Source organism: Crinia signifera, chromosome 4 (assembly GCF_055691185.1).
Source record: "Crinia signifera chromosome 4, ASM5569118v1, whole genome shotgun sequence".
Taxonomy (NCBI): Eukaryota; Metazoa; Chordata; class Amphibia; order Anura; family Myobatrachidae; genus Crinia; species Crinia signifera.
In genome coordinates, this window is record NC_139220.1 from 32,665,327 (window position 1) to 32,678,720 (window position 13,394).

The window sequence follows — 13,394 nt, forward strand, 5'->3', positions numbered from 1 at the left end:
CATCCAGGAACCAGTGATCAATGTCTCCTTCTCTGTGACCCCTTCATCTGATCTGAGCAGATCAGCTGACCACGGGTCACAGAGAAGGAGACACCGACCACTGATCCTCTGCAGGAAAATTGCTTTTCACAGCAAAAATAGTAGCGGGAGCTAGGCAGCAGCAGGGGAGCCCGGCAGCATGAGTGCAGCTGCCGCAGAGAAGCCAAGAGCACAGAAGGGTCCAACAGAAGCAGAAAAGTGAAGGGTAGCTAGCGACACATAGACTACTTTGCAGTGACACATTGTTTTCTTGCAAGCTTTGTCCCTGTATGTGGATTTTAATACATTTGCTCAATAAATGCAATAAGCAAATAATAATCCACCACTGGACACTGCTGCCCGCTTTTGGGACAGCAGAACAGTCTCCAAAAAATGCGACTGTCCCTCTAAAATCAGGAAGGTTGTGAGGTACAGTATTCTGATGCAAGGTCTCGTCTCACTGAGGGCCAGATGCAATAAGCTGCAAAAGTGATAAAATGGAGTGATAAACAACCAGCCAATCAGCTCTTGCCTGACATTTTTCAAATACAGTATGTGACATGAGAGGTAGGAGCTGATTGGCTGGTTGTTTATCACTCTCCATTGATTAAATCACTCAGCCCCACCCCCATGACAGAAAACTCTCTGATTCGCGGCAGCAAAATGATGCTACTGCATCATTTTAGCCCCACCCCCTCTCCATGGACCCACGATTTGCGTTATTTGAATCAGTGGGGAAGGGGGTGCGGGGACTCCGGCCAGCAATTGGGAGACTTGTCCACCTTTCTGGGGGGCCCGATTCTCGGGAGCCTCCCAGCCATTCCGGGTGAGTAGGCAAGCCTGGGTAATTGTATACAATTGATTACATGTAATAATAGTCACATTGGTTTAAAAAGAAAAGTGTACAATCATTCTAAAATGTACGTAATCTGTTTCCATAAAACTAGGCCTGACAGAAAAATGATAAACCTGGATTGTTTCACCTATTGGATTTTATGGGACAGAAAATGATTAAAACTTTGATAACCAGCAGAACTATTTGCAATAATCACGTTTACTTTCATTGGGGGAGATTCTCTAAGCTAAAAATGCGGTAAAAACCCCGTTATCTGGGTTTTTACCGCATTTTGGGGTGCTGTAAGCATCCCTCGCCGGGTTACCCCGGCGGGGGGCATCGCCAGAAAAATCTGGCGATGCCCCATAGAAGCCAATGGGCTTCTACCGCAACCCTCCGCCGCCCCGCACGGACCTCCGCCGCCCCGCATCGCCCCCTCACCTGTGTCCGGGCAGCACAGCGCAGTGCTGCCCAGACCTGTGACCTCCTCCCTGCACTGATCCTCTTCCGGGTGCAGGGAGGAGGAGAGCCCGGCGCAGCAGCAGCAGCAGCGCCGGGTGTGTGAGGGAGGGGGGAGCCGCCGGGACCCGGCGACTCTCACCGCAAAGGACAGCTCTTAACGCAAGAGCTGTCCTTTGCTATAATTATCGCATATGTTACAACATATGCGATAATTATAAATGCGATGGGCGGTGAAGGGGGCGGAGATTCTTAGAGAATCTCCCCCATTATCCTAACTGCTCTAGAAAAATGATTGGCTGATTGATTCTGGCTACATCATGTGACCACACATAAGCCCCATGATCCAAACAAGCGAACAGCATCTCTACACAGCTCAGTGAACGGTATACAGTATTTCACACCTATCCATTGTCATCATCCCGGTAAGAAGCAGAGGGGAACATGTGCATAGTAATGAGATTAATAGAGTGCCCTTTCCACTAATAAGGCTTTGATGAATCAGCTTCATTCACCATGCATGATTACTGCATGATGGATACAAAAGCAAATCGTACACAATGCTCATATGGGGCCTAATTAATAGCATCAGACATATTGTTAATGCTGAGGATTGTTGACTGTCAAAAAATGCCGAAAAACAAACTATTTCGCCCCGTCATTAAGGGCCTTATTCTAGTTCACTCTTAGAGGCAAATTCCTTCTCAGATGGACAAAACCATGTGCACTGCAGGGGGGCAGATGCAGGGTCGGTGCTAGGGTGTTCGGCGCCCTCCTGCAAACTATTAAACATCCCATCATCTTACCCGTCTTCTTCAGCATGCTCAAACTTAACACTTTAACCTTATTACTATATAAACCTGAAATAATGACTCGGAGACTTAGGTTTGGCAGAAATTGTTAACTGATTTATTTGTAAACTTTTAAACTAATTTTTGTTGTTGAATTGATTGATTAATGGTGGCCAAGAAAGAACGGCTATTAAACTAAACTCCACCCCAACTACAAACGTAACTGGCCTAATTCATAACAAGCGGTATCCAACTCAACCTTGTCGTCTTGACTACCCACCCCTCCGGGTGAGGTCGCTGACCCCGACACGGGTGTTACAGCAACAGGCCTAAGCCAATGAGAGGTGAGTGCACCGAAAACAAGCCATGTACGCAAAACTCAAACACCTATATGTATAACTAATTTATTAAAAACTGCCGTTCTTTCCCGCCAAAGCGGGGTGTCTAACGGAATACCCCGCACCGCCACCATCTAAACCACTGACTCAATGCCCACTAACAGATCCTCCAGGAACATAAAGAGGCCCTCATCAACCAGGTGAACCCCATCAGGTCGGAATAGGTGCTTATGCCCAAACCTGATCCTCTCATGAGAGACCACTGCCCCTCCGGAAGCCATCACCCACCGAGCTATTGCAGCATTAAGTTTCTTTCTGGACTCATCAATTGCCCTAGGATTCCTAACCCCTTTCCAACTAAGCCGGGGAACAATAAAGGACCACACAATAGTGCAGTCGGGCCAGGCCGCGCTAATGGCGGCAAGATCGTCCAAGATCCAGCTACGCAGATCCAACTGAGGCACCTTCCCGAGGTCATTACCTCCTAGATGAAGCACTAGTACTGATGGTAATCCGTACTTGCGTACGCAGATCAAAAGGAATTCCTTAAGGGCCCCCCAGGACATGCCCCGTACTCCTAACCACCGAATTAATCGGTTGCAGGCAAAGGAGGGACCCTTACCTGCGCTAGCTAGTCTAGCCGCCCAATAAACGAATGAGTGACCGACTACCCACACTTGGAGCCTATCGATTCCCCGACCTAAAGGGGAGAGATGCAAGAGAAATGAAATAGGGGTTAGAATGGACTGTTTAATTGGGAGCACCTTTATTTATTTAGGAGGATCTGCCAAAAAGAAAAAACAAATTTGATATGACTAAATCAAGGCACAATCAAAACAGTGCCTGTAGACATGCCCCAATCACGATTGAAGCCATAGCAGGACACAATGGGAAAGAGACAAACAAGGGGAAAGGGTGGGGAACTGGAAAGGAAAGGGTTGAAAGGTGTACTCGGCCGGAGAAAAACGACTAGACCTGCTGAGGGACTCTTAATTAGACTATAGCCAAATTGATGAGCACCAGATTCAGTCCGTCAGGTCAGGCAAAAAAGCGACAAAACTCCGGACGCTGGCCCAAGAGCAGAGCGTAGTTAAGCCCCGAGTAGGGTGGACATAGGGTAGGGTAAACAAATGACCATCCAACAATCACGACAGTCAAAAAGGCAAGGACAGCAACGCTCATGGCAGCAGATGGGGCCTGATATACTTCTTATAGCTCGCTGAGCGCCATCTACCTAGGGATTAAATGTCCGCCACCGACCAGCCAGCCGCAGCCGCCGCAGTAGCGGCACCTATGCGAAATGAATGGGTGCCGAAATCCCTTGGGGACAGCCCTAACCGAGACAGACAGCGCCCCAGCATCCATCGGAACTGATACAACGTCACGGGAGAGCCATCATAGTGTAGAAGCCATGATCGTTCGGAGCGTGGCCTCACCTGCATATATAATGTAGCTAATGATACTGGGCACACTGAATCGGGGGCAACGGGGGCCATGGACGACCATTTGCCCCTGGCTGACTGGCCGGTCTTGGACCTCCTAATCCTAAACCATAATGCCCCACCCTCAAGGCGTATGTCGGACAGCAGCAGGGTCGCATCCCTAGACTTTGAAGGGGCAACTAGCTCCGATATCCTAAAAGCGCCATGGTAAGCCATGGAAAAAGCCAACCTAAACAGAAGCGTCTCGAACGCAGAGCTAGCGCAATGCCCCACTCCTTCCAGTAAATCTTGAAGAAGCGAGGCATCAATCGGGCGACGACAGTCCGGAGGGGCCGGCGCCCTCCGGGCCCAGCCCTTCATGGCCTAATCTACTAGGAAACCCTTAGTGAAATCCGGCCTCCCTTTGAGCCTAGCAAAGAACGATATGCCTGCCAGGTACCGAGCCGCCACTGCCCTGGATTTGCCAGAGCTATACAAAAACCAAATGAAAGACAACAAACGCTGCTGACCCCGCCTACCTGGCCGCGCTCCCTCCTGAGAACGATTCCCATTCCGCCCAGGCCTGCCGATAACTTCGCAGAGTACCGGGGGCTAAAGAGGACTCAGCTAGCCCCTCCAGTCGGGCTCGATCACCTGCCAAACATAAGAGGGGCAGGGCGTGCCCAACAAATCAGCATGAGGAGCAAGATCCCTAAAACGCTGCCACTGAAAACGCGAAAGAGCGTCGGCTATTTCATTAGCAACGCCGGGCACGTGTTGAGCCCGAAACAATATGTTATGACGCAGGCATTGGAGGGAAAGCTGCGCAAGGACTCTCAACACTAACAGGGATTTGGACTTTTGGTGATTAATGGCGTGTACGGCGCTGAAATTATCGCACCAGAAGAGCAAGCTTCTGTTCGCCAGGCGCGGGCCCCAGATCTCCATGGCAACCATGATGAGAAAAAGTTCTAATAGCAACAGGTCCCGGGTGAGGCCCTGATAGGACCACTCCCGTGGCCACACCTCGGCGCACCAATGCCCATCCAAGAAGCAGCCAAAGCCAGCCGCTCCGGCTGCATCCGTGTACAACTGGAGCTCTGCGTTGGCCACGGTTGGAGCAAGCCAAATCCGCACCCCATTGAAATCCTCTAAAAACGAGGACCAGACCGCCAAGTCCCTCCGAATTTCGGCGGACAGGCGAACTAAATGGTGCGGCTTGTTCACTCCCGCCGTGGCCCTTTCCAGCTTCCTACAAAAAAGCCTGCCCATGGGAATCACCTTGCAAGCAAAGTTGAGCTGCCCTAAAATCGACTGAGCCTGGCATAGGGGGATCTTAGACCTACCCTCGCACTGGAAAATTGCCTCACTGAGCCTAACCACCTTATCTGCCGGCAAGCTGCAGCAGCCCCGCTCAGTATCTATTAAGATACCAAGGAATGACAGACAAGTGCAAGGGCCCTCAGTTTTGTCGTCAGCGATGGGGACCCCGAAGTGACGGAAAAGCGACTGAATCCTAAGCAGGACGCTTGCGCAGTGATCGGAGCCGGCCGGCACGATGCACAGAAAGTCATCCAGGTAATGGGCGAGTCCGCCCCCACCCGATGAACTCTCAACACACCAGTGCAGAAAGGTACTGAACTTCTCAAAAAACGCACAAGACACGGAGCACCCCATCGGCAGACATTTGTCGATGAAATACTCCCCTCCGATGCGGAAGCCCATATACCTAAATGAACTGGGGTGTAAGGGGAGCAGCCTGAAAGCAGACTCAACATCTATCTTAGCCATGAGTGCTCCCCGTCCAAACGACCGAACCAAATCCAGGGCATCGTCAAATGACTGATAGGTCACCAAACAATATTCCTCTGGGATGGCGTCGTTGACAGAAAAACCCGCTGGGTAAGACAGATGTTGTATGAGGCGAAACTTTCCCGGGGCTTTCTTGGGAACTACCCCTACTGGAGAAATAATCAGGTTCTCTAAGGGGGGAAGGGGGAAAGGGCCTATCATGCGCCCTTACTGAATCTCCTTGTCCACTTTCTCCCTCAACACCGCAGGGAGGGAACGGGCGGATTGGAGGTTGCGATATGACCCGCCCCGAACTTCCCCCCCGAACTGGTAAAACAAAACCTACACTAAAACCTTCAAACAGAAAAGAGGCCACCTCCCTATCTGGGTAGCGGTGAAGCCAATCGGCCATGGCTGTGACGTTCACAGGTGAACGCGCCTTATCTAGGATTCCCGCCTGCTGCTGCACTGGGTGTAGCATTTGCCGCCCCTCTAGAGGGGCGGGGACCCCGAAAGCAGTTGGAGGCGGGATGGTTCCCCGAACAATTGATACAGATGTGCCGAAAGCGACAACGCTGACCCATCTGGCAGGAGGAGTTATTAAATGCGAAGCATTTTCCCTTTGAGGCGCCTACTGCGGCGGGTCTGTTCGCCGCCGTGAAGCGACGGGCTGAAAGGGTTTCCTGCGCTGGTCGCTGAGCGGCGGTAGCGGCTGCGGGGGGAGTCGGGGGAACGGAGGCAGCCTCCATTGCCCCCGACCCCATCCGCGTGAGCCCCATCCATATTTCCACATCCTTGCACCCAAGGTCCAGAATGAACAAGCAGTCCTGCTTGCGCCGGAACTGCTCATCGTACGTGCGCCAGGCTGTGCCCCCATAGGTACGCTGCATCTCATGTACCATGTGAATGTATCGTATCACGTTCATGTGTTCGTCTGGCCGATCCTCCAAATAACAGGCTGCGAAGACGCAAAAACCTGCCAGCCAATTGTCATAAGACCTGTAGGCCTCAGAGCCAATGCCGCCCTTCTCCTTGGCTGCCTTGAATGCTTTTTTGGAGTCCTCGGTCAGACTAAACACGTCAACGTAGTCTCCCTTCTCAATTTTTCTTCTGCAACTCTCGCGCAAACCCCTACACACCGCGGTATAATCGCAGTGAACTACCGCGGGCAAATTACGTCTCTTCCTCTCCCTGCGGGACATAGCTGATACCTTCCTGCGCTTGGACTGCCGCGCCCTCCTCCCTGCCTCCTTCTTGGCGTATCTAGCTGCGCGCTTGCGGGCCCTAGCTGAGCTCCCCACGTCAGACCCGCCCGCCGACGAGGAAGAGGAGGAGGAAGAGCGATTGCTCCGTGACCCACTAGAGGAGGTGACCCGATAAGACCCTGCATCATCCTCAAACGAGGCCTCACCTGAGAAGTTCGGCTGAGCTGCCCACGTGTCGTCGTCATCCGTGTCGTCACTGGTGTCGTCGGCATCATCTTCCGGGTGTAAAGGCGAGTCCTCGTGGTAAGGTGCGGGAGACCCACGCCTCGGCCTGCTGGATCTCCTGCGTACTCCAGCAGCACGCTGGGGCCGTCTGGACGCGGAGGACCGGCCCTCTATGGCGGCCACAGCGGACCCCATATCCCTAACTGCCTGCATGAACTGCGAGCAGCCCGGCATGGGCTCCCCCTGTGCCCTATTCCTTCTGCTCCTCCCCTCACTGGAGGGGGAGAGGCTATCAGCCAGGGGACCCAGGGCGCTGGCCATGGAGGAGAGGGCAGAGGACAGCAGCGCAGGATCAAAAGCAGCAGCAGGGGGCGCCCGCGTGCGGCCTCTCCCAGAACCTTCCACAGATTCTGAGTGACCCGCACGGCCTGCATACCCCCGCCGCCTGCCATCACCTTCACTGCCGTCATCAGGCTCCCCTCCGCCCCCTTGTGGCGGGCTACCCTGCGGCGTCCTGCTGCGCCTTTCATCCCCCCTGTTCTGCTAGTTTAATAAGGGGTGCCTGCCTGCTCCTCCTTTCTGCCTCCGACATGGCCTCCCTCGGCTGGGCACCGCACATCCCCCAGCCGGGTCCCTACGCTGTGTGCCGCCTGCAACCGCACGCCTCCCGCCCCGCACTGACCCTCCGCGCCGGGCACGCGCGTCGGAAGCCCGGCTTGGCGCCGGGGACAGCGATGCCGCCCGCCGGGCGTCCTCGCCGGCTCCCGCCGCACTGCCCGGAACGGCAGATCCTCTGGCGCTGCCTGACGCGCCGGTCCCGGAGCCCCGGCCGGCGCGTCCCGATGACGCTACCCCACCCTGCTGAGCGCGGCCAGCGCGTCCCCCCGCAGGCCGCGACGGAGCTCGCGCGACCAGATCAGGCGCAGTGCCTCTACCGGCGCGCGTCACCCCGCGCGACCCACGGCGCACTGAAGCCGACAAGGGGATAAGAGGGGCATCCGACACATCGGGGCTATCACCGCCCTCAAAACGGGCAGGACGGCGAGCGGAGCGCCTTGGCCTCGAGGCTGAGGCTGAAGAGGCCATGACACTGGGCTTAAGGTACCTTATCTAACAAACTGGGAGCACCAGACACACTTCAGTACCCTGGAATTTCTGCAGGAAGAAGAGGAAGCCTCCTCCCCTTCCTGCCCCTATATTCCTTAACAGTTAGCCAAACCCCCCTTATCCCATAGGATCCCCGAGTCACATGCATGCCAGTGATGACACCAGCTGGGGATGTTTAACCCACTACATGCCTATTGCAGGCACTTCGTTATTCAAACTTGCGCCCTCCCATACTTTATAAAGAGACAGCGCGTGCCGAAGGCAAATGCTGCAAAAAGGTTGTATAATGCCCGTAGCAGCAGTGCCTCATACACATGAAGTGATTCTAATTTATTTGTAAGCTGCAAAGCAGCACCGGGGAATACCCGCCCCCCTGCCGCCGTTTCCCCTTGCAACCATGCGAGGAGATATGTTACAAAGACACACCCCTCGCATTAGTCAGTCCGTCTAATAATTTCTCCTGCCTTCACAAACATAAGCCAGTGGAGACTGACTTACTGTATATATGAGAGCGCCACGACAAAGACAGGGCTGGTGGCTGACGTCAGCCGCACGCCCCCGGCAGACTTTGTCCCGCACACATACCCATGGGAACACCCAGCGTTTTCATGGGGATTTCCATTAAACACTGTGCGTTCCCATATACCGGCGCTGCCACAGCCCTCTGAGAGTTGGGGTTTGCTCATGTGCAGAAATGAAACCCCGACCATCGGGCAGGAGCTGAACTAGTTTCACGAAGAGTGACCAAGAATCAGCCCCATAATGTTCCCAGTAGCAGCAATGCCACAACCTGACATTTTAGTGCCCTGCAGCAGAAAAGTAATTGGTGCCGCCACCACCAAACGCACACACATTAAAAACACAGACAGTGCGCGCAGAATAATTTAGAACGTGGGGAAGCGGTGTGGCCACATAATAGTACCCATTCACATTACGCCACGCAGTTGTGTACGTTATTCACATTACACAACAGAGTAGTGCCACTTAAACACATTGCGTCAGCTAGAGCCCCTTAGACACATTGCACGAGGATTAGGCACACTGTATTGCCCATTACACATTAACCCACTTACGGGGTCCTGCAGGCTCTGCCCATCCCCCCCTGTGCCGCCCCCCCCCCATCACACACATCCCCTCTGTGCCCTCCCTTCTACATTTCTCCTTTGACCCCATCACAAACATCCCTTCTGTGCCCCATCACACATCCCTCCTGTGCCCCCTCCCCCTACCTCCTGTGCCTGTGCCCCACCAAAGCACATACAACTTGGTGTAGAAGTATCTGACCTGTCACAGGACAGAAAGAGATGAAGTGTCAGGGCCTCTTGATGCCGATAGGGACACCCTTCTGCCCCTCCAGATGTACAGCAGCTTGCCTGGGGTCCCTGGCAGAGGTTCTCTTGTGCTTCCCACAGCACACAACTAATTCAGTCTATGGGGGAGATTCTCTAAGGTAAAAATGCGGTAAAAACCCTGTTATCTGTCTGCAGTATGGGGGCAGCCATTTTCTAAGAGTCCGTTTTCATTATAGCAGCAGGAGCCGGAGCCGGGAGATACGGGACCGTGACAGGCAGATGCGGCCGGACAGGTACGTCGAGGGGAGGGAGGGGGCCGAGGGGAGGGGGGCGCCGAAAAATATGCGGCGGGGGGGCGACAATTAGGTAGTTACGCCACTGGAGTTGACTAGGGCTGTGTACACACGGGGGCGATTATGTGTGAAATTGCTGGCAAAATGGTCGCTCAGCGACCATATTGCCAGTGATATCATGTGCAGTCGGCGATAAATGGCCCGCGGCCAGCCCTTCATGGTCGCTGGTCGCAGGAGCTTGCTCCTCCGATTCTGGCAAACATATCTCCCCCGTGTGTACACAGCTTAAGGGCCTTATTCTAGTTCCCTCTTTCTGACAAAACCATGTGCACTGCAGGTGGGGCAGATGTTACTTGTGCAGAGAGAATTAGATTTGGGTGGGGTTTTACTTCAAAGTGAGATCTATATTGCAGTGTAAAAATAAAGCAGCCAGTATTTTCCCTGCACAGAAACCAAAGAACTCACTCAAATCTAATTCTCTCTACACAAGTTACATCTGCCCCACCTGCAGTGAACATGGTTTTGTCCATCTAAGAAGGATTTTGTCAGAAAGAGTGAACTAGAATAAGGCCCTAAGTCTCACGAGACTTTGCACAAGAGGTCAGAGGCTGAGAGGCTTGTGCTGAGCTCTGCTTGGTGGAACTCATCCTATGCTTCTCAGGCCCATGAAGGATAGCAGCAGCAGCTGCCTTGTCATGGGAGGATTTTTAATTAGAGGAAGCGCTGAGTCTTTCTGGGCTCCTACAGAGTAAGGTACAGAGGGACAAACACAGGCTTTTCATGTGGTATTTTATATATATATATATATATATATATATATATATATATATATATATATATATATATATATAGGCAAGCAGTAGGTAGCTCGGCACTCTGGATGAACGAAAGAGGATTGCCGGGGTGCCTTATAATATATAATATAGTAGCAAACGTCACACACTAGCCACAGCGTGTGTGAAACAGATAGGCAGCACTCCACGGACTTGTAGAAACGGTGGTAATTTATTCAATGGATGGGTACATAGAGGATTGACCTATCTGTTTCACACACGCTGTGGCTAGTGTGTGACGTTTGCTACTATATATATATATATATATATATATATATATATATATAGAGAGAGAGAGAGAGAGAGAGAGAGAGAGAGAGAGAGAGAGAGCGTGGTGGGAGCGGCGGCACTCAAAAAAACTGACACAAAGGACCTGGATAACCCAACGTTTCAAGACCTGGTGGTCTCTTTATCAAGGAGTGAAGGTAAAAGAGACCACCAGGTCTTGAAACGTTGGGTTATCCAGGTCGTTTGTGTCAGTTTATTTGAGTGCCGCCGCTCCCACCACGCTCTCTATCGATACCCCTAGGGGATCCTTCGCGGGGGGCACCAGTCGTGTACCTATTGACCTAGGAGGAGTGCCGCAGCCATCCAATTGCTATATATATATATATATATATATATATGTTTATATTAATCCCCCCCCCCCCCTTGCAGTTATCCATTGACCAAGTTTTTACTGCCATTGCTCTGTGTTTTGACAGTGTAATATTCTCCCGTGCAGTTTGCGGCCAGTGATGACAAGTGGAAGGAAGGGGGACCCCCCGTCTAAAGTGACCCTGGCCCCCCGACGGCATAATCCACCCCTGGCTCCAGCTAGGTGGTCTGGGAAGCGTGGGCTGTTTGTAGATCTCAAAGACCATGGTTTGGCCACCTCCGCCATACAGGGATTTTCCATCTTTTCCAAAGCACTGTGCTACCCACAGCCCCTATCCCTGCCCCTTAGAACTAAAACAGCCCTAGTACATACTTTCCTTCCCTCCTGGAGTGGCCGGGAGGGTCCCGCAAATCGGTTCCCCCTCCTGGCCCCCCGGGAAGGTGGGAAAGTCTCCCGCATTGTAGCCACAGCACACGCTCCCCTCTTCTCTGCAGTATAAATTTAACAAATTTGCGGGTCCGCAGGGAGAGGGCAGGGCTAAAATGACACGAATCGCTTAATTTTGCATCATTTTAGCCCCACCCCCACAAATTAATGCAGCTGTCGGTCATGGGGGCGGGTCTAGGTGATGGCAGCCTCACCCCGCCCCCAACTGATGCCTTGTCCAACCCCCCTTTCATTCCTCTCTCGGAGAGGAGTTTTAAAAAGTCGGCAGGTATGCCCTAGTATTTCCCTAAACATTGCTCAGGAAACTCTGCAACCGCCCATACTCAATATTCAAGGGTGTCTTTCCGTTACAAAGATCTGTAGCATCACCTACTAAATAATCACTCCGACCATGGGAAGTGCCGAGTAAAGACAGACTTACAGGTACTACAATATATAACTGTCTCCATTCAAGCACATCAGTCATTTACTGGAATGCAGCATACATTATTATACATTAGTACAAATTTGCTCTCAAAATGGACAAAATCATACTGCACTGCAGGTGGGGCAGATGTAACATGTGTTAAATGTGTTAATGAGTTAAAAAAATACATAATTTTTTTTTTTTTTTTTTTGGGGGGGGTTTGAAACTGAAATCTAAATTCCAGTGTAAAACTAATGCAGCCAGTATTTACCCTGCACAGAAACAAAATAACTCCCTCCAAAGCTAACTCTCTCTCTGCACGTGTTACATGTGCCCAACCTGCAGTGCATATGGTTTTGCCCATTTGAGAACAAATTTGTACTGCGATCAGATCTGAATAAAAGCCTATATACTGCAGTACACAGGTTCCCCTGTTATACACCCTCTTTTAGAACAGTAATGCACCCTTTTTATTGTGGTGCCAATAACAGTGTTTAGAAAAATATCATTTGCTCTTTAAACTGATCATTTATTTTCCTAAGACACCCAGCGCTGCAACATGTCACACTGTTACATTCCTGGGCTATCTGGGAAAAGTGCTGATATCGCTGTCACGGAAAGGGTTAAAGACCGCCAGCCAGCTCCTCGCGGCCCAATCTCTGCAATAGTATAGCAGGCAATGTACTGTTGCTACAGTAACTTACCGTTTTCCGTGTTGCTTTCATGGCTGAGTCAAGATCTCGGTGAATGTGTTGTGCAGATAATTCTAGTACATCTGCCCTGTGAAGGAAATATATGACAGATTGCATGATGAATTAATCATTATTCACAGTCTGCGTAATGGTATAAAGTGATGATACGGAGAAAGAAACTCGGTGATTAATGAATTAGAGCCATATACATTTCTAAGGGATAATGTACATTTCTATAGCGTACAATAGGCATTTTGGTTCAACAGATTTCTTGTTGAGAGGCTTTCTCATTCTCCAGCATGTATACCAGACATGCTATGACGCAGGTCTCCCTTATGACACTGGAGAAATGCTAGAATAGAATATTCTCTATCCAACAGCGCCACCTGCTGGTGTTATGTGCAAACAGAGAATTAACAGCCACTGAATACGCCTTCGTAGTGCTGGGCTGCTTTGAAGGTAAAGGCACAAGTAGGGGGAAATTTACTAAGTATTGGTACTGGGTGATGGCCATTTATTGTATACAGTAGTAAAAATGAACTGAGCAAATACTGTATTTATAGAAAACTCTATAGCCACAAGTAGGTGCTGCGCCATTGCCTGGAATAGAGGGACACATCTAGTCACAGACAGGGACAGAATG

The 13,394-nt window shown here is 51.5% G+C and overlaps 1 long non-coding RNA gene across 1 annotated transcript in view; it reads right to left on the reverse strand.

Moving 5' to 3' along the window:
• The window catches only part of LOC146072272 (uncharacterized), a 30,731-nt gene extending 17,670 nt beyond the window's left edge, over positions 1-13,061 (reverse strand). Inside the window, exons 1-2 of the long non-coding RNA XR_014473023.1 lie at positions 12,996-13,061; positions 12,764-12,839 (exon numbers count right to left, since the gene is read on the reverse strand). This is a non-coding gene — a long non-coding RNA (uncharacterized LOC146072272). The remainder of the gene's footprint in view (positions 1-12,763; positions 12,840-12,995) is intronic.
• Positions 13,062-13,394: the final 333 nt, after the last annotated feature.